We start from the raw sequence: 21,808 nt of genomic DNA, 5'->3' as shown, positions 1-21,808 counted from the left end.
TCTTTCTGAGGTTTTTGCAACTACATTCAAAACGGTTTACATATATTCAGGTACTTTTGTACCAGGGGCAATGGAGGGTTAAGTGACTTGCCCAGAGTCACAAGAAGCTGCAGTGGCAATTGAACTTAGTTCCGCGGGATCACAGTCCATTGCACTAACCACTAGGCTACTCCTCCACTAGCAACATTCCATGTAGAAGCCTGCCCTTGCAGATCACCGATGTGGCTGCGCAGGCTTCTGTTTCTGTCAGACTCACAGAAACAGAAACCTGCGCGGCCGCATTGCTGATCTGCAAGGGCAGGCTTCTACATGGAATGTTGCTAGTGGAATAGCAACATTCCATGTAGAATCTCAAATAGTAGCAACAGAATCTCATTAGTAGCAACATTCCATTTAGAACCTCAAATAGGGAAAGGGAAATGGGACTTGATATACCACCTTTCTGAGGTTTTTGCAACTACATTCAAAGCGGTTTACATATATTCAGGTATGTATTTTGTACCAGGGGTAATGGAGGGTTAAGTGACTTGCTCAGAGTCACAAGGAGCTGCCTTTCTGTAGTTGCAATCAAAAGTGGAGTTTATTTACATATTATGTACATGTACTTTATTTTGTACCCAGGGCAATGGAGGGTTAAGTCACAATGAGCTGCAGTGGGAACTGGACCCTGTTTATCCAGGTTCTCAGGCTGATGCACTAACCCAGGGGTAGGCAACTCTGGTCCTCGAGAGCCGCAGGCAGGTCAGGTTTTCAGGATATCCACAATGAATATGCAGGAGATAGATTTGCATACCATGGAGGCAGTGCTTGCAAATCTATCTCCTGCATATTCATTGTGGATATCCTGAAAACCTGACCTGCCTGTGGCTCTCGAGGACCGGAGTTGCCTACCCCTGCACTAACCATTAGGCTACTCCTCCTGCTGGCCACCCTAGCTGAATACAGGACCCTATATTTTTGGTTATGGAATACTGAACAGTAATAACCCAGAAATACATTTATTTATTTAAAAAATTTATATTCGCCTTAACCAATAAAGAACATGAAGTCATTTCCATTTGAAAACTACCCACAAGTTGCATAGGAAGGACTTCAATAAGCACTGTGTACGTCTAGTAGCGCTATAGAAATGATAAGTAGTATTAGTAAATGGTGCTGAGAACCTGGCGCTGAAAATATTGCGCACTAAGCACTATTCTGTAATGAGCAAAGTCTGCTGCACTAACCACTAGGCTACTCCTCCACTGCCTAGTGGTTAGTGCAGCGGACTTTGATGCTGGGGAACTGGGTTTAATTCCCACTGCAGCTCCTTGTGACTCTGGGCAAGTCACTTAACCCTCCATTGCCCCTGGTACAAAATACATACCTGAATATATGTAAACATAAATCTCTGATGCACAAAGTTCAGCGCAGAAATTTACTACTACTACTACTACTACTATTTAGCATTTCTATAGCGCTACAAGGCGTACGCAGCACTGCACAAACATAGAAGAAAGACAGTCCCTGCTCAAAGAGCTTACAATCTAATAGACAAAAAATAAATAAAGTAAGCAAATCAAATCAATTAATGTGAATGGGAAGGAAGAGAGGAGGGTAGGTGGAGGCGAGTGGTTACAAGTGGTTACGAGTCAAAAGCAATCTTAAAGAGGTGGGCTTTCAGTCTAGATTTAAAGGTGGCCAAGGATGGGGCAAGACGTAGGGGCTCAGGAAGTTTATTCCAGGCGTAGGGTGCAGCGAGACAGAAGGCGCGAAGTCTGGAGTTGGCAGTAGTGGAGAAGGGAACAGATAAGAAGGATTTATCCATGCAGCGGAGTGCACGGGAAGGGGTGTAGGGAAGGACGAGTGTGGAGAGATACTGGGGAGCAGCAGAGTGAGTACATTTATAGGTTAGTAGAAGAAGTTTGAACAGGATGCGAAAACGGATAGGGAGCCAGTGAAGGGTCTTGAGGAGAGGGGTAGTATGAGTAAAGCGACCCCGGCGGAAGATGAGACGGGCAGCGGAGTTTTGAACCGACTGGAGAGGGGAGAGGTAACTAAGTGGGAGGCCAGCAAGAAGCAGATTGCAGTAGTCTAAACGAGAGGTGACAAGGATGTGGATGAGGGTTTTGGTAGAGTGCTCGGAAAGAAAGGGGCGGATTTTACGGATGTTGTAAAGAAAGAAATGACAGGTCTTGGCAATCTGCTGGATATGAGCAGAGAAGGAGAGAGAAGAGTCAAAGATTTGGGTGTGATATATAGAATCCAGAGGAGAGTTCCACAGCTACATTTATACCATGCAAATTTGAAAATCTAAACATATATGTGATATTTATTCCCCTAGCCCAAACATCTTTCCTCCCTGGGATGCCTTGTTTTAATTTGAAAGCCTATGCATACTTTTACATGCTCTGAGGGATAACAGTTTTCAATCAGGGAAATCTAGTTGGGTACCTCCCTATTTATCCAGATAATGGAGGAAGTTATCAAAATGAGTTACTGTTAAGACATGTTATTTTACCATTAGCTTAGGTCCCATTTTATGCACTGAGATATAACATCTTAACGGTAGCCCACATTCATAACTTCCCCTCTTAATTGAGGAAAAAAAGAAATGTCTCCAGAAATTGAAATCACTGTTAATTGCAATAAAAGTGAGCCATGTTGAGGAAAATCAAACCATTTGTGACATCACAGAAGAGGCACTGTGACATCACAATATCAGCTCTGAAACTCTTCACACTACGGGGGGAGGGGAGGAGAGTTCTCAACAGGAGCAGCGCCCTAGCCAAGATGAAAAGTTTGTCTCTGCTACATACACAGCAAAATTGGTTTCCTGTACATCTCAAGACCCTGATGAAAACCATACTTTTTGGTGAAACAAGTCCCGTTGGTTCATGTATAGAAGCACTGACTGCACTGCTTCAAGTTTTGGTAACCACAGGCACTTCAAAAAACAATGCTTAATTTTGCATTGTGGAAGTGATTTTTACAACTTCATTTCTGATGCATATATGTGGATTAGTTTTCTTGAGTCACTGAATAAATTTTGATAGCTTTTTTGCACTCTATTGGAAGACTTTTTGTGTGCTTGGAAGCCCTGTCCTAAACCAACCAAAGCAAAATCTAAAACAGTGAGCTGGAGGAAATCACTGATTCACAAAGTTAAAGTGACAGAATAAAATCGTAGGGCCTTGTTTACAAAGGCATGCTAGCATTTTTTGTGCGCGCTAAAAACGCTAGTGTGCCCTTGTAAACAGGGTCCATAAATTTCAAACTAAGGGCAAAATTTACTGAAAAGTGCTACTGCATTACTGCGTGCTAACATATATTAATGCATGTCCCGTTTTATACGGTAAGATCAAGTTTCTAACAATGTGCGTTAACTGTGTTAGCACGCACTAATGCAGCAGGGGCACGTTTTAGAAAGCGGTGCTACCGATTAGCAGGCGCTGAATGCAAAGAAACCAATTCAATTCCCATGAGCTTCTTTGCCTTCAGCGCATGCTAATTTCTAGCTCCACTATGTAAAAGGCGCCCTACCAGTTTTTAATAACTCTAGCCTAGAACCACAAACTCAAAAATGCAGTTGTGAAATATAAGTATTAGAATGCATTTTTCTTCTGGTATTAGAACACATGAAAAGAAATCAGGTTCTAAAGAGGTTTTTTATGAACCTGCAGAAATCAACTGACGTTGCCAGCGGAAATGTTATAGGGGCTGGCCAACCCACCTTCCACACTGAAAAAGGTGACATCTATTTTATCTAATAGAAAAAGTATCTACTGTTTTTCAGGAATCATCTAATTTCCAGAAAAGTCTTGCAAAAGCGTGTGTGAAGCTGGTGGTGACAGAAAAGGTTGTTATAGACTAATCATAACTTCACATGTTACCCCAGGACTTTCCCAAAGGTTTTGTTAAAAAAAAAAAAGTAGTTCGTAAAAAAGAAAGTGCACCCACCCTAAAGCTCAGTACCGTACTTCAAAATAATTCAAGAGGAAGGAGAGCTGTGGAAAGAAAACGTCTAGGTTTTCCTTTTCCTCAGGGACAGAAAACAAGCAACGAGAATCCAGAACAAGGGGCACTGCCGGATTCTCCTCTGTAGCGAGGAAAGTGCAACCACCCCAGCCCACTCCAAAGTATCCGCTCCTGCCCTATTTAGGGAACAGCATGGCGCAGGAGCTATATTTGAAAATCGAGGTAAACAAGATCTCAGTACAAGTAGATGGAGCACAACAGCTGCCTAAGATTAATCATACACCGCCGACATAGTAACCAAAGGCTTCCTGGGTTTCCATAATTCTGCAATATTAATTACGAACAGAAAGCAGCACACTGCTCTGCTCTCACGTTTTGCATCTGCTGAGAGGGGGGGGGGGGGGGGCTTGGAGCTGATCAATTGTCAATTCCACATCTTTCTTCTTCTACAAAAAAAAAAAAAAAAAGAGCACATCTTTTCCACCCGCCTCTCTCTTTCATTATTATAGGATAAGATTTTTTTTTCCCAAGAAATTTATTGCACGTCCATCCCCTCCGCCTTAGGATTTGGGAGGCGGGCGGTTCTTACAAATATCTGCCTAAAAGCCTATCCACGCTTTCTGTTTTTGCATTAAATTAGGAAAACGCTCAATGCTTCCATCCCGACTCGAGGGGACCGTTTCAGCTCGGAAATAAGCGTTATATTAATAAATGCTCTCCTTTCTAGCCGCTGATTCTGCCGCTCACGGAAACCCCCGAGTACGTTCTCTCGGAGCACAGCTGATCGGATGACATTAACGTTGAAACACGTAAACCCTGCTGGGCACAAACTGCAAAAATACATTTTAACAAAGTAGAAATCCCCGCTACATACAGCAGATCTCAGTCACGGCTGTTCTCAGGCTAAGCACACACTGGCTCGTGGTGCGCACTGCATCCTTTCGGCAGCGTTCTAGCTTCACTGCCACAAACCACAGCAATTTCACACACCTTTAAAGTGTTTGCATTGCTACAGGCAATTTACCTTTTCCCAAAAGCAAATTTTCCCAGGCAGTGCCTGCAGTTTTTTTCCCCCCAGAGTCGGAATGCGATAAATGAAGATGATGCAGCTTGTAGCAGGAGCTGTATATTCATTCTCCTATTCGCCTAGCCCTTTACTTACCTTTCCTGACGTCTCCCTTGACTTTTGATTTTTTTTTTTCCTTGCTGCTGCTTTTATTTTTTTTCCCCAGTAAGGATCCTCCCGGCTGCTACAGACGGCTCATTGCATCTCGCTGTTAATAATCTCTGTTTTGAAAGGTGGGGGGGAGGAGGAGTCGTTTGCGTGTCACTCCAACTTGCCTTGCTTGCTTCAAAATCTTGCAGGCTCTCTTTTGCAACTGTCAGGGTGAGCGGCGAAGTGCACGGGGGACCCGGGCGGTGGGAGTCAGTGCTGCTGACAGTCTACCCAAGCTTAATTTCCTCCAGTGTCTGGAGCCTCCGCCCACTTATCTCACTGTAACCGGAGTGGTCCAGAGTTCTTGGTAAGATGGACGGGCTGATTTGGAAACGGTCAGGAGATGAGGCCCAGAACAGGCAGGATTCATTATTGACTTAATTAGCAAACAGAAACATCTTGAGCCCACTCTCTGATATCCACAGCATTTTAGTGTGCAAAGGCTGGGAGGCAACCAAATCATAGCACAGAGCAAGCTAAAAGAGCATCCAGGTTAGCATCCGAGGGAATCTAGTTTCGTTCTAGGGAAGAACAAAAATAAAGGTAGTATATATTTTTTTTATTGACTGCAATGCTAAGAATAAAAGGAGAATGCTGACAAGGCATGAGCTACGACTGGAAAACTTTTCCAAGAATGTCCCAACTGCAAGAAACCAATTCCGCTCTGTGCTTTTGTGAGATCCTCTGCTACCTACACATCTGGGATTTAGCTCAGAACCATTGGTCCCCTCTGCAGGCAGACATGGATCTATCTATCACAGGTACTTTCCCAAAACCTCTGCCCTATTTCCCAGATCTTTAACTTCTTTTTATTCCCTGTATCAATAAACTGAGCAACCCTGAGGCTGCCTCCTGCCGTAACCTTTAGGAACAAGAGAGGAAATCTCATTCTTCTGCAGAACTATTAAATTCCCAGCACTGCCAAAAAGAAAATAAAGATATGTAGAATCCCTGCAACACCTGCCCCCCCCCCCACCCAAAATACATTTCCCCCCTTTATGTTTTAATCCTATAGTGCCATCTACTGACACATCCTATGACGCTTTCTATTTCTGCATTAACACAATGAATTTTCTTTTGCAACCTTCCAGCAGTCTCTCTGTCAATCATAACTGAAAGGGCCTTTGGCAAGAAAATGGTCTGCTACCATGTAACTAGAATGCTCCTAGTAACATACATATTCATAGTTCACCTACCTTGGGCAGCTTGTGAGGGATTAAGTTCTGTTGACCTTAGGACACCTTCAGGTACTCACCTGGCAAATGTTTCAGCATATTCAAGTCCTTGTGATGAGTTCATCCCGTAGATACATTACCAGAAGTACCTCTTAGCTAATGTTGTTTCTAAGGGATTCCACTGCAGAATGCCATAGGATATTTATAATTGTATCTTCCTTATAACTGTGACTACCTATAACTAACTTCAGAAGTATGTAAACACCAAACGATCGGAGGAAGGCATGAGAATAGGGACGATGATTATGATGGAGGGGGATTAATATTCAGATTTAAAATTTAGTTTCCCATAGCAGTCTTGAGGATCCTTTTACTAAGGTGCGCTGAAAAATGGCCTGCGCTAGTGTAGGTGATGGTTTTGGGTGCGCGCAGATTCATTTTTCAGTGCACCTGTAAAAAAAATTTGTTTTAACATTTTTGCCGAAAATGGACGTGCGGCAAAATCAAAATTGGCGTGCGTCCATTTCGGGTCTGAGACCTTACCGCCAACCATTGACTTAGCGGTAAGGTCTCATACGTTAACTGGACAGTAATGACCTACGTGCGTAGAAAGCCACTTGACGCATGTCCGCTACGCTCATCAGAAAAAAATATGTTTCAGACGTGCGTAGCAGACACATGCCAAAAATGAAATTACCGCAAGGGCCACATGGTAGCCAGGCGGTAACTCCATTTTGGCGCGCATTGGATGCGCTTAAGCGCCTACACGTCTTCGTAAAAGGGCCCCTTAGGCTTTCCTCTTCTCACATATCATTGCCATCATGAAACCTTTGACTATCTCATTGCAAAGTAAGCCTGACTGTATGAGAGGAAGGCTGGCATATTAACTACAGCAGAGGAACCAAATCTCCAGGACTACAACCTTATAATCAGTAAATCAGAATTACAAGTCATGCATATTTATTGCTACAGAAAGAAGATGCTCTTGAGGAAAGAAAGGAAGATCTTTTCTGCCCTTTCTGGTTTATGGTGCCTCTCAACAAACAGCATAAGCTATATTCTTGACATTTTATCAGTTTCCCTATATTTTTCAGCTCTGTTATTTCTTCTTTGTCATGTTCCTAAATCAACTTTTCTTTATTTTTATCCTATTGTATATTTTATTTCTTATCTTTTAACACTTTTCCAGAACAAAATATATGCACCTTTATGAGCAAGTCAACATTCTACAGTTTCACTCCTTAGTTCACGCTAGATACATGTTAGCATCCTAATTTAATTCAATTCATAGGGGTAGGAATAGTTAAATGGCAGTATCTCTTTAGGAGAAAGGGGGATCCTAATGATTTTATTCGTTTTAAGCAGCAACCCGATGAAGTAGAAGTTAATTAAGCTGTGGAATCTGTTGCTGGAGAATGTAGTCAAGGCAACCAAAAAATCCGATTCCAAAGAGGACTGGAGAAGTTCCTGGAGGAAAGGTCCATAAAAAATAATTACCCAGAGAACTGGGAGCGTCACCGTTCGTCCCTGGAAATGAGCTATGGGAAACAGATCTACTTTTCAATCTGCTGGGTACGTGCAACCCAGACTGGCCACAGTGGGAGAGAGGATGCTGGGTTGATGGACCAGGGTTGGACTCAGCATGACTGTTCTTAGGGGTCCTTTTACAAAGTCATGCTGAAAAATGGCTTGCGGTAGGGTAGGCGCGGGTTTTGGGCGCACGACGATCCGTTTTTTTAGTGCACCCGTAAAAAAGGCCATCTTTAAATTTTTGCCAAAAGTGGACGTGCGGCAAAATGAAAATTGTCGCACATCCATTTTGGGTCTGAGACCTTACCGCCAGCCATTGACCTAGCGGTAAAGACTCACACGGTAACCGTGCGGTAATGACCTTCGCATGCCACTTGGCACACGTCTGTTATGCAAGCCCAAAAATAAAAAAAGAAAAAAATATTGTTCAGACCAAAAATGAAATTACCGCAAGAACCATGCAGTAAATCCATTTTGGCGTGCATTGGACCCGCATAGATGCTTACACGGCTTAGTAAAAGGACTCCTAAGCTTCTTATTCCTTATGCTCTTATTTTCCTACCACTGCTGCTCTGCAACACAGTTATCCCCTCTCATACCAGGACAGATTTGCTTGAGTTTGTGCTTCTACATGTCTGAGTGAAGATTCACCAATATAAGCAGGTTTTGTCAGATCAAAAGACGAGAATTATAGACTTTTAAAGCTATAAAAACTACCTTCAAACTCTTGTGACAAATATAGCACAAATTATAAAGGACATGAAACATGTTTCTACCCAGCAAGCAATTTCAAGTATAATTTCATAGCAATGAATTTGTGGTTGCTGGGTCCACCCTGCCCTCCTACAAGTCAAACAGCATAGTTGAGGGCAGGAAGTATTTTTAGATGGTGTAAGTAGCAGCTTTCAATTTTGAATTAAGGATCGAGCGCAATGCAATAGATTTGCTTTCATCTATTGAAGCTGCATGAATGTAATCATGAAGAAACCACCTTGCCACACAATGCTATGTGTTTATAAATATATCTATACAACATAGGAGCCAACTTTTCAAAATTATTGGGGGTGCTAAGCCCAATGGAAATAACCTGTTCCTGGACACATACAATGAATTTTCTCAATATTGGGGGTGCTCAAGTACCCACAGAGTCAGCTCCTATGCCATACAACATTTTTAAATCACCCCCACTTAAGAATTCTAAATGGACTTTAGCGGTGTTGCTGCTCAGCTATCATTCTTCTGCCTCACAATCACATACTAGCACTAGGGAGCATGCAAAGTAGTAAATTTAAAATGAATCAGAGAAAATGTTTCTTCTCTCAACGTGTAATTAAACTCTGGAATTCGTTGCCAGAGAATATGGTAAAGGTGGTTAGCTTAGCAGGGTTTAAAAAAGGTTTGGACGGCTTCCTAAAGGAAAAGTCCATAGACCATTATTAAAATGGACTTGGGGAAAATCCATTACTTATTTCTGGGATAAGCAGCATAAAATGTTTTGTACTTTTTTGGGATCTTGCCGGGTATTTGTGACCTGGATTGGCCACTGTTGGAAACAGGATGCAGGGCTTGATGGACCTTTGGTCTGTCCCAGTATGGCAATACTTATGTACACCACAATCATCATTGGTCCCACTGAATTTAACTATCAATTTATATATCTCTTTTTAAAATATTTGTTTTATTTATAATGCAATTTATCTTATCAAATACTCATCTTTAGAGTCTTGTGAATGCATCGGCTAGGGGATCACTTTCTGACATAGACTAGGTTCTGCTATCGCTGTATCAAGGAATTCCCCTTAGTTAGCCATCCCCATCATTTTGCCCTCCTGACAGCTGACTAAGGGGAATTCCCTTACAGAATTAGAAAAATACCAGAACCTGAGTATGGAAATCAAACCATAGCCTTTCCCTAAAGAAATTGCTGCGATTGTAAGGAATCAAAAAACATATACAGATTCCCTTGATAGCCTATCAAACACTTGCATGGAAAATGAAAAAAAAAAAGTGAAAGCACTTCAGATGTTTACTGGAAAAAGGACCTTCTCAATTGCATTGCATGAGCAACATAAGGAAAAAATCAGGCTTTTTTTGGCCATAGAATGTTATGGGGCCCTTTTACTAAGATGTTCTAAGAAATGGGCTTAGTGCGTTTTAATTGCAGGACTTTTCCGTGTGCTAAACTCATTTCTAGCACATCCCTAAAATAAAGCTCTTTTTTTTTCTTTTTAATTTCAGCAGGTCCTATGCTCGTTTTTTTTCCATTAACATGCAGGACTTGAAAAAAATATTATTTAACTATTTAGGAGGTGATATGAGCACCTGCATTAACTCAGCGTTTGCCAGTTAGGACCAGATTCTATATATGGCGCCAAAAAAGTTGGCACTGAAGAAAACCGCACTTAGCGCTATTCTATAAACCACACTTAAAGTTAGGTGCGGTTTATAGAATATGCATAATGACCATCCCGCGACTAAAGTTTAGGTGCAGCCATTTATGCCAACTACAACCTGGTGCAAATGCCCATGTCTTATTTAGACGCGGATCGGGCATATTCTGTTACAGTGCACGTAATTTTCAGAAATGCCCACAACCAACCCATGCCCCTCCCATGGCCATGCCCCCCCCCCCCTTTGTGATCTGCGCATTAGAATTTACATGCACCACTTTACAGAATATGCTTAGAAAGTTGCATGCAAAAATCCTAATTAGTGCCAATTAGTGCAGACAATTGCTTGTTAGCAGCCAATTATCAACACTGCTTAGGTACACATGCAGATCTGCTACCATATGTCCGGATTTACCCGGACATGTCCTTTTTAAGGACATGTCCGGGCAACCGGGCGGGTTTTGCCAATCTGCCCGTTTGTCCAGATTTCTGGACAAACGGGCAGATTGCTAGCCTCCCCTCCCCTTACTTACTACTGCCCTGGTGGTCTAGTGACCTCTTCCGCCTTCGGGGCAGGAAAGAGCCCCCTCTTTCCTGCCCAGAGTGCTGGCCTGCATGCATCCTTCCTGTTGCTGATCTCGGCGCCGATTCAAAATGGTCACCGAGAGTTGAAGTGACCTCGTGAGACTTCGATGCGCCGAGATCAGCAACTGGAAGGATGCGTGCAGGGCAGCACTCCGGGCAGGAAAGAGGGGGTTCTTTCCTGCCCCGAAGGCGGAAGAGGTCACTAGACCACCAGGGCAGTAGTAAGGTAAGAGCTAAGGGCAGGGAGGGGAGAGAGAGTGACCGGGTGTGTGAGGGGGGGGGGGGAAATGTAACAGGGGACAGAGCGAGGGCGTGAAAGGAAGCGGGGTGGGGTGTGAAAGGGGCGGGGGGGTGTGGTGGGGGGGTGGCATGTGTCCTCCTTTTGGGGGACATAATATGGTAACCCTAATCTGTGTGTGCAACTTTAGTCACTGTTTATAGAATCTGGGGATTAGCACACACTAATATGAATACACTAGCTGGTTAATGCTTTCATGTCCGTTCTCCACCCATGACATGCCCCCTCTAAAAATTATTTTTGAAAAATATTTACTGCATGTTTAATGTCTGCTTAGCGCCTACTTAGCACACACACACAGGCAAAAGGCAGTTATGTGTACCTTCATTAATGGCATATCACTATGCCGAAAGTAGGGCACATGCCTTTTCAGTTGCTGGCCCTATATTGTGGGGCGGCCTTCCTGGCCATCAAAGGTTTTGTGATAACATTCATTTAAAAGATTTTTGAAGACTCGTTACTTCTTAAGAGTTTTCTTGAGGAATGAAGTGTATTGAATTGACTGTGACTTGAGTCTTTGATGGTACCATGATGGGTTGTTATTCTGATATTGTCTGATTGTGTTATAAAGAGTGTTGCTTGTTTGTCTGTTTCTTGATTTTCTTGATATTATTAATGTTTTTGATTGTTATCTGCTTTGGGTTAAAGTGGGATACAAATGTAAAAATAAATAAATAAAATACCTAAAAACCAATTTTATTGGATTGGCTTTCCACATGTGCCCCATCTTTGCATCAGTGGCATGCCCGAATGGTTTTATTAATGAGAATGGAGTGGCTGGGAGTTGGAAGCATTTCCTCCACAGAGGGCCTCCAGTTTTAGCACAGATGGACCCCATTTTGGGAGACTCTCCCATTGCAAGAAGTCGACTGTTGAACTTATGATCACCCTTATGATAGCTTTGGGCTTTACATTGGGCTCTAATGTGAAGGGTATAGGGAGGAGGGAGGGGATGGGAATGGGGATTCTGATCTTGTTTTGTATAATTGCAAATGTTGTTTTTTTTTATCAATGTTACCTCTCTTTGGTGGTTTAATAAAAATGATTTGAAATATAAATAAAATACCTGTTTTTCACACACTAAGCATGTGTTAGAGCTTAATGCCCTATAGTAAAACGGCCCCTAATTTTGTCCTCTTAAAGTAAATTCTTCAAATTAGCAATTTATCTGATTCAGATAGGAAGAAGACCAACAAAGCGGATCTTGCTAAGGACATAAAAAGACTTGAAGCAGTTCAGAGAAAAGTGACAAAAATGGTATGGGGTTTGCATCACAAGACCTTTGAGGAGAGACTTGAGGACCTGAACATGTATACCCTGGAGGAAAGGAGAGACAGGGGTGATATGATACAGATATGCAAATATTTTAAAGGTATTAATCTACAAACAAGCCTTTTATAGAGGTGGACGGTGGTAGAATCAGAGGACATGAATTGAGGTTGCAGGGGGATCGACCCAGAAATAATGTCAGTAAGTACTTTTTCATGGAGAGGGTGGTAGATACCAGGAATGCCCTTCCGCAGGAGGTGGTGGAGATGAAAATGGTAACAGAATTCAAAAAATGTAGGGGATAAACACAAAGAAATCCTGTATAGAAGGCATGGAACCAAACAAGCGTAGCGGTAATTAGATGGCAACACCAGTAATTGGGAAGGAAAGCCAGTGCTGGGCAGACTTCTATGGTCTGTGTCCTGATCGTCATCGTTGCTGGACAGATTCAGCTCCAGCAACTGGAAAACAAGGCCAGTGATGGGCAGACTTCTATGGTCCGTGCACTGATTATGGCTAGAAGATTTGGATGGGCTGGAGTGGGGCTTGGATGACAACTTCAGAAGTTGGAGAACGAGGCCAGTGCTGGGCAGACTTCTATGGTCTGTGCCCTGAAAATGGCAAGGACAAATCAAGATCAAGTATATATATGTAGTATCACATCATACCTTATTAAGCAATGAGTTATCTTGCAGGGCAGACTGGATAGACTGTACAGGTCTTTATCTGCCATAATCTACTATGTTATCTCCTCCTGAGTAGACTCTAAAAACCCTGTGAGATTAAGACTATCAAGTGAGTCAACCTGATCCAAATCCCCCTTCTCCATCAAAGTGGTAATAGTATTTGTTTTGAAACACAATGGAGTGGAGGAGTGGCCTAGTGGTTAGAGCACTGGTCTTGACATCCAGCAGTGTCCTGTTCAAATCCCATTGCTGCTCCTTGTGATCTTGGGCAAGCCATTGCCTCAGGTACAAAACTTAGATTGTAAGCCCTTCAGGGACAATGAAATACATAGTGTACCAAATGTGACTCACCTTGATCTACTACTGAAAAATGTGTGTGCAAACCCAAATAAATAAACTTAGAAACCAAGCTCCTCTACATGAGTATACTCATAACTTCTTTCTGATACCGTTCTAAAAGCATGGTAGGAGAAAGTAATTAATAACAGGAAAGTTAAGGAAGCATAAGTTCTTAACTCTAGTCAAAGCCTTCAATTTATGATATATAAGTAAACTGTCCTCAATAGCAGATGCAGAGACATAATTAAAAGTGGGCCTGGAAGGGCATGGGCCTATCTATCATTGCCTCAGTCCCTCCCAGCAGCAGTGCACCATTTGGGTAGTTGGCAGGCTGCTGAGTCTTCTGGGTAGTTGGCAGGCTGCTGGTGGGGCTTGAGGATCCCTGTCAGCTAAGGCATTTAGGGATCCTTTTAGTAAACTGTGGTAAAAAGTGGCCTGCAGTAGTGTTGGCATGTGTATTGAGTGCAAGCAGGGCCAGTTTTTACAGTGTCTACAAAAAAAGGGCTTTTTTAAAAATAGGACGGGAAAGGGGCATGCTGTAAAACTGAAACTGGCACGCATCCAAACCGGCCTGAGCCCTTAACGCCACCCATTGATCTAGTAAGGGCTCACGTACTACACGCACGGTGACTGGTCGGTGCGTGCCAACTGCCAATTACGGCCAGAAACAACATGCATGGGAGGAAATAAATAAATTATTCAGGCATTATGGGCATGTGCCAAATCTAAGATTTCCTCCAGGGAGTGTGGTAGCCTGGCAGTAGTCTCATTTAGGCACATGCTGCAAACGCATAGCACCTAACACACCTTTATAAAAGGGCCACTTAATTTTTAAGCTTAGGGAATCAAAGAAGAGGGGGAGGCAGGTGGGAAAAGGAAATGAGTGCACACCCAACCTACCAAAAATTGCCTTCTGGGTACACCACTGGCAGAAGTCCAGACGTTTGTAAAGATTGAACATGAGATTCTAAACATGTTAAATCACTTCACCATCTAATTCCTCAAGTTTGAAGGCAGTTTCATTAGAAAAATCACATAACTGAGCCATGGAATTCTGAAATAATCATTTTGTTCTAAGGACCACCTTCCATATTTTTCAGAAATGTATCCCCTGAATCCAAAGACACCTCTGAAGAATATATGGGAAGGGGTGGGAGGTGGGTATAGGGACTGAAAAATCATTGTCCCAGAAGCCTCACTACAGCACTATTAGCCTACCTAGCAGAATCCTCACTACCAGGATGTATGGGAGAGGCCATCAAATTGAGTGAGGAAGTTCAATACTAGAGCTGGGAGAAATTTCCCGATCTCATGAGGGGCTAGAAATCTCCCCACCAGTCATGAGTGCCCAAAGCCAGAATCACACCATGTACAGCATGTCCTCTAGTCCCCTAACTCTGCCCACTGTGCCACAACCACCACAGGGGAGACAATGAACGGAAAGTGATTTTTGCAGCCCCATCTCCCTTGCACCCTGTGTGGTTGCACCACCCACACAACCCTCAGTATGGCCCTACCACTAGTAGATGCCAGTGCTGCCCTCAGAACCAAGTGCTTATCCGTAGGACCCATCGTAGTTTATTTAGTAAGCTGAGGATGCTTAAATTTCCCTGTCCACTTGCTCACTGTTGGCAGAGTCCAACAGAATCTCTTGCCTCCTCCAGACTACAAAGGACTCCAAAGGGGCCATAGAGCTGGCATTCTTGAAGTCTCCTTGCCTCCTCCTCCTTATGATGTTAAGATGATGATCCTGCCCCCAACTGGAGTGTCTAATTGGTCAAGCAACGCCCACATGGGAAAAGCTTGCAAGTGACAAATCTAGCTTTACAAATCGGAATTCTACAGAACTGGCATTCTTATCTCCTCTCTCTCCTCCTGATGATGTCATGGTGATGACCCTGCCCACAACCAGAGCATCTTGTTAGGCATTGTCCATGTGATACTGGCTTATAGGTAACAAATCTGGCTCTCCCTGAGAAAGAGCTTTTTTGAACCCAATTTTTTAAAGGAATAATATTATGTAAATAGTGAAGAGTTGTCTAAAAATATCAAGATCTAATGTTAACCCCACCAACAGCCTGTCAGAACTGGAAGCCAATCTTGCCATAAGATACTTACAGTATAATTCAAGAAATGTACTGTGACTTTTTCTTAACAGATGGAGAGCAGCTAATGAGAAAAGATTTATCAAACATTTGCTCTAGTGTCAAAATTGCCTTAGATTTATCAATGAAAATATCTCATAGGATTGTTCAGAGGGAACATATGTTCAGTTCATTTTTGGGATTTTGGCCTTTTCTTCCCAATTTTCAGTTGTTTTCATTTTTTTTTCCTATATTTATCTTAGTAACAAGTTGGGAAAGCATGTGGAGCATGGCTCATGGAATTCTCTCCAGCCCCTTTCATTTGCGCGTGCGCTTATAGGTGTAGCTATGTTGTCCGTTTGAGCTGGAGGGTAGAAGAGAAAGGCGCTTTGAATGGAGTAGTACCCAAACATTCTGTTGGTTTGGAAATAATAATAAAATGAAACCAAGTATAGTGATACATCAAATCATTAGATGTCGCTGACTACAAATTTTAAAGGATGAATTTTATAATTCAATCATAGGGTGTCACTTTTGCAGGCCCTTCCCTAGACCCCCCCCCCCCCCCCCAATTCTTTTCTCATAGGCATTCACTTTTTCCCAGCCCATTTATACCACTGGGATCTTCATTCATGGCTTACCTCCCACACTTCCTCTGCAGAAGCAACGCAGAGAAATCTGTAGGGTCTAAGGTAGAGTAGCAGCAGCAGGTTATAAGTGAGCATGGTGACTGTGCAAGCAGTGACCTACTGGTTGGTGTAGTGAGCTGACACCCAGAGAAACTTGGCAAGTCATTTTTACCCTCTGTTGCCTTTGGTACAAACCAGAGAAGTTACAAGGGTAGACCTTCAGTGTGAGCTTGAAGGCTAAAGAATAAGATTAACAGGTGATGGGTTTGAAGTATAAATCTAGAAAGATTTAGGTGTTAAAATGGCTTTACAAATAGAATAAACAACAGAAAATAATGTTTCGTTTTCTTTGGTTCCTCTGAAAGGATATAGACAGAGTGGAGGCATTATTAGTAATTAAACAGTTACCTGAGTTAATTGCCCAACTGTTAATTTCCTTCCACTGAGTACGCATGTTGGTAAATTTGTAGCAGTGGATTTCTTCAGGTCAAATTTCGAAGGGAAACTCACCAAACATCACCAAAACTCTACAACTGAACACAAAAGCTACCACTACCTTTTCTTCTTCAAATCTATCTCGTCAAATACTCTATGAATAACCACGTGAATTATAGATGCCGTCTCCACATTGCTCAACACTATTGTAACTTCACCAAAATGTACGTTGTAAGCCACTTTGAACTGAAATTTGTTTTTGGATAATGGATACAAGAATGCATAAATAAATTTATATAAGACACTGTCTCAACCTCAGAAAGATGCAGAAACACAACACATATTTTCTTGCTCTTCACACACACAATTCTGGTGTTTTCTGCTATCTACTGCTCATGAGCTCAGGTAAGATTCCACCCACCAGTTCTTGCAGTTGCCAACAGCTGCTTAGCTCCTTTCCTCTGCCTGAAACAGTCCCCCTTCTCCTCATATCTCTTCTATTGCCACTCCTCCTTAGCACCCTCCCCCAGGAGGACATTCACTGGCAGTGTTGCCAGATGGGTGGGTTTCCCACCCAATTGGGCTGGTTTTTAAGCCAGGATGCTGGAAATTTTCGAAGGCTGCGGGCTGCGGGAAATTGGGCTTCTTTTTCGTTGCAGCTGTGCGGGGTTTGCGCTTTTTTCGGGGGCTTCTATTGGTCCAATTTGGTCCAATAGAAGCTTTTCCGGGGTAGGGTTGACATCAGGGGCGGGGCTAATGACGCCAGAGGTGATGTTGGAGGCGGGGTCGGTGACATTGGAGGCGGGGTTTGACTTTGGGTGGGTTTTGGGCTGGTTTAGGGCCGATTTTGGGTGGGGAAAATTTTTCCCATCTGCCCACGCTGTTCACTGGCTGTCTTCAAGATCAGTTGAGTGCAGAGCTCAGTTCTCTCACCTCACCCAGATGCTTCAGAACAGAAACTTCCCTCTTATCCTAGAGCTATGCTTCACTGCACCTACCCCAGTGTTTCCCATTAACTGGATCCCGTTCACAGTCTTTTCTATTAGTGACAGTGGAAGCAGGCAGGGAAGGCTCATGTAAACAGTGGGAACTAGGAAGGCTTGGAAAGCCAGGCCGGTGCTTCCATTAGGTGAACTAAATGGTCACTTAGAACACTGAGATTTGGGGCAGCAAATGGCAGCAGACAATCCAGGCATTCCCCCTCCCACTCAGAACAGCCAGAACTAGCAGGCAGGCAGGATGCTAAACAAGGAAGCGAAGGGCCTCAGCATGTATGTTCTGAAGGTCAACCAGTGGCATAGCCAGACAGTCAGTTTTGGGTGGGCTGAGCCCAAAGTAGGTGGGCACAAAATTTTCTCTGCTCCACCCTACCTCCACCTCAAAATATAAATACTTTAGCTAATGAGGGTCCTCAAGCTCAGTCAGCTGAAGACTTTCTCTGAAGGTGGCAAGAACTCTCTTTTACCAAGCTTGGCAGGCAGCAGCAATGACCCTAAGCCACTGATGCCAGCACCCCACACATGCTTAGCTGTCGATGGCTCAAGGATGCTGTTGCCAAAGCTTGGTAGAAGGGAGTTCTGGCCGCCTTTGGAGGAGGTCCTTAGCTGGGGATGCCTGGGAATCCTCACCAGCTATACAGCAAGGGTTAGGACTGATGTTAGACCTGCTTGGGCCCAGGTCAGAAAATAAAGGAGGGCTCCCCTCCCCGATTCCCTCTCCTCTTTGCCTCCCCTCCAATTTCCCACCTGCCATTACTATCACACCAACAGACCCTCACCAAATACAGAACAAGGGATCACAAATTAGAAATAAAAATATTTAGACAAAAATTGAAAGGGAACCCCAAGAAGTTAAACATAGCATTACTGCAACACTGGAGACATACAACAGAGATGCATTTCCTTTTCTACAGAACACAATACAAAGACATTTGCTATGCACATTTCCAAAAGCTAACATATTCCATTTAAAACATTCTACCTTTGTTGTCTGGAATAACGCTATTGCGTGTTTATATTGGTTGAACAGGGTGGAGTGATGATGACGTTGATTAGCCTAAAAGATCCTATAAGTTATATAAAAAGGTCCTATCTGCTGACTCAGGAATGGAACTAATGTAAATGGTATATAAAAAAATAATAATAAATGATAAAAAGATAATATGTGAAAAACGCAATAGCGTTATTCCCACTCTTTGTTGATTTTCAAACTGAAAGCATTTGGCTGGACGAAACAGATTGTTAACGTTGTTGGTAAGTCTTCACTTTTTATGTTATCCCGATCGGTTTTTAAATATTTTGACGCTAGTCGCTGAAGTTGTAAGTATTTAATTAGACGGGACAGAAAGTTAGTGGTGTTAATCAGTCTTATTATATATACAATTTTTTGGCGACCACACGATCGGTGCTTAAGTATATCGGCGCTAGTCTATGTGACTGTTAATGTCTAAATCACGATCGGGTTCCAAATATTTTGACACCAATCACTGAAGTTGTAAGCGTCTAATTAGATGAAACAGAAATTGAGAGTTGTTAATTAGTCTTATCATTACTATTTTTTTGCAACCATACGATCGGTTCTTATCTATATTGGCATTAGTCCATGCAGCTGTTAACGTCTAAGTTTGCTCACTACTTGAGCCTATTTGGATATATACTAATGGTAGTATCTTAAATATATTAATATTTCATTGGATCTGAGCGCTTTCTTAGAAAACATAATGCGATAGAATTTAACGGGCATTTATAAAAAAGAGTGGATAAAAAATAAAAAATTGAGTTATATACATTAATATATTAAAAAAATTGAGTTATATAAAGTGATGTAAATTTCTCTAGTTGTGCTCCGATTTTAAGCCTCCCTCCCTCAAGTTTTTCATACTCAGTGGAATATGTAATGGTGTAATTACTGGTTGTTATTCACAAAAACATACATTGATCGATGGGTTTAGAACTGAGGGAGAGATACCAGCTTATAATCGAAAGACAAAAACACCTATATTGCGACCTAAATCGGGAGATAGGCGTTTATCTCCCAAAAACGATTAAATCAATATAATGGAAACCAAAGTTTCAGTGCGTCCATGTCGCTACTACCTTTACTTAAAAACGCCCAAATAAGGGGCGTGTCAGGGGCATGTTAGGGGCGCTGATACGACATGGTCGTGTACAACGTATAACGGATAGCGAAATGGCTCTGGTTGAGCGCGAAGATGGGAGTAATATGTTAGACCCGAAATAAAAGCGACCAGAGCAAGGGGGAAATCGTCTTTAGACCCATTACCGATTGTGTGTAGTTGGAGAGTGGCGAGATCATTGGTGGAAGAGCTGAATTGGTGGTTGCAGAGAGAAAGCCGAGCGTGCTGAGTACCTGTGACGTTCGTCTGTGTGCCCTGCCTCTTTTGTGACTTACCCTTTGACCTTTCCATACTTCTACTCCTTTGCTCCATCGCCCCCTTCCCTTCCCCCTATCCCTCCCAATTCACTGTTCCCACATGTATACTCTATTCCCTGACCTCCGTTTGTCTCTGTGCTCTTGTACTGTTTGGCGAGTGAGTGGCCAGAGGGCGTGGTGGCTGGAAGTGAGAGATCTGTGTGTGTTGGTGTTTGACTACTAGTCCTAATACTTGCACTGGTGGTGGGGATATGGATGCACTTAATGCACTTGTGGCATGCATGCTACACGAAGAGGCCACCCACCGCAGGAGGTATTCACGGCCCCGAGTGTTTAGGCCCCACACCACCTTCCTACAACTCACTGACCAGCAGTGTCTAACAAGGTTCAGGTTTGATAGGGCCACCATTCTTCAGCTGTGTGAGCAGCTGAAACCCCTCCTTCAGCCCCAGACACGTAGGAATAACCCCATCCCTGCCCACCTCAAAATCACTTCCTCTCTCTCTGTCCTGGCCACTGGGAGTTTTCAATCCATATTAGCTGCTAACACAGGGCTCACCCAGGCTTCTATTTCACACTGTCTCACCCAGTTCCTGGATGCCTTTCTAACTCACACCTCACACTACATCACTTTCCCCACCACCCCCCAGGCCCTGCACAACAACATGGCTGCCTTCTATGCTCTTGCTAGATTCCCCTCGGTCATCGGTGTGATAGACTGCACACACGTAGCCCTCAGACCCCCCTGGCCACACGAAGCCACCTACAGAAATAGGAAGGCATTTCATTCTATGAACATGCAAGTTGTATGTGATGCCCAGGGGGAGATATTAGACGTGTGTGCCAGGTACCCCGGGTCCACCCACGATGCCTACATCCTACAGCATTCGGGCATCTTCTGCAGGTTCGAGCGAGGGGAGTTCATTTGTGGATGGCTACTAGGTAAGTGCAACATGCATGTACCCATACTATACCTCCTCCACTGGGCAACCCTCCACCCTGGCTTCTTCCACCTCACTCCACAACCCACTATCCAAATCCCCCCCTCCTCCCCGTAACTGCTCCAAGCAATACACACTCATCTACAGTGGTGGAAATAAGTATTTGATCCCTTGCTGATTTTGTAAGTTTGCCCACTGACAAAGACATGAGCAGCCCATAATTGAAGGGTAGGTTATTGGTAACAGTGAGAGATAGCACATCACAAATTAAATCCGGAAAATCACATTGTGGAAAGTATATGAATTTATTTGCATTCTGCAGAGGGAAATAAGTATTTGATCCCCCACCAACCAGTAAGAGATCTGGCCCCTACAGACCAGGTAGATGCTCCAAATCAACTCGTTACCTGCATGACAGACAGCTGTCGGCAATGGTCACCTGTATGAAAGACACCTGTCCACAGACTCAGTGAATCAGTCAGACTCTAACCTCTACAAAATGGCCAAGAGCAAGGAGCTGTCTAAGGATGTCAGGGACAAGATCATACACCTGCACAAGGCTGGAATGGGCTACAAAACCATCAGTAAGACGCTGGGCGAGAAGGAGACAACTGTTGGTGCCATAGTAAGAAAATGGAAGAAGTACAAAATGACTGTCAATCGACAAAGATCTGGGGCTCCACGCAAAATCTCACCTCGTGGGGTATCCTTGATCATGAGGAAGGTTAGAAATCAGCCTACAACTACAAGGGGGGAACTTGTCAATGATCTCAAGGCAGCTGGGACCACTGTCACCACAAAAACCATTGGTAACACATTACGACATAACGGATTGCAATCCTGCAGTGCCCGCAAGTCCCCCTGCTCCGGAAGGCACATGT

At 43.3% G+C, this 21,808-nt stretch overlaps 1 protein-coding gene across 1 annotated transcript in view; it reads right to left on the bottom strand.

Moving 5' to 3' along the window:
• SLC8A3 (solute carrier family 8 member A3) overlaps positions 1–5,234 on the bottom strand; it is a 463,589-nt gene extending 458,355 nt beyond the window's left edge. Inside the window, 1 exon segment of the mRNA XM_030213695.1 lies at positions 5,120–5,234. The gene's annotated coding sequence lies outside the window, so the exon portion shown is untranslated.
• Between the last annotated feature and the right edge of the window lie 16,574 nt (positions 5,235–21,808).

The sequence above is a fragment of the Microcaecilia unicolor genome, chromosome 9 (assembly GCF_901765095.1).
Source record: "Microcaecilia unicolor chromosome 9, aMicUni1.1, whole genome shotgun sequence".
Taxonomy (NCBI): Eukaryota; Metazoa; Chordata; class Amphibia; order Gymnophiona; family Siphonopidae; genus Microcaecilia; species Microcaecilia unicolor.
This window is presented reverse-complemented; position numbering and strand designations above follow the sequence as displayed.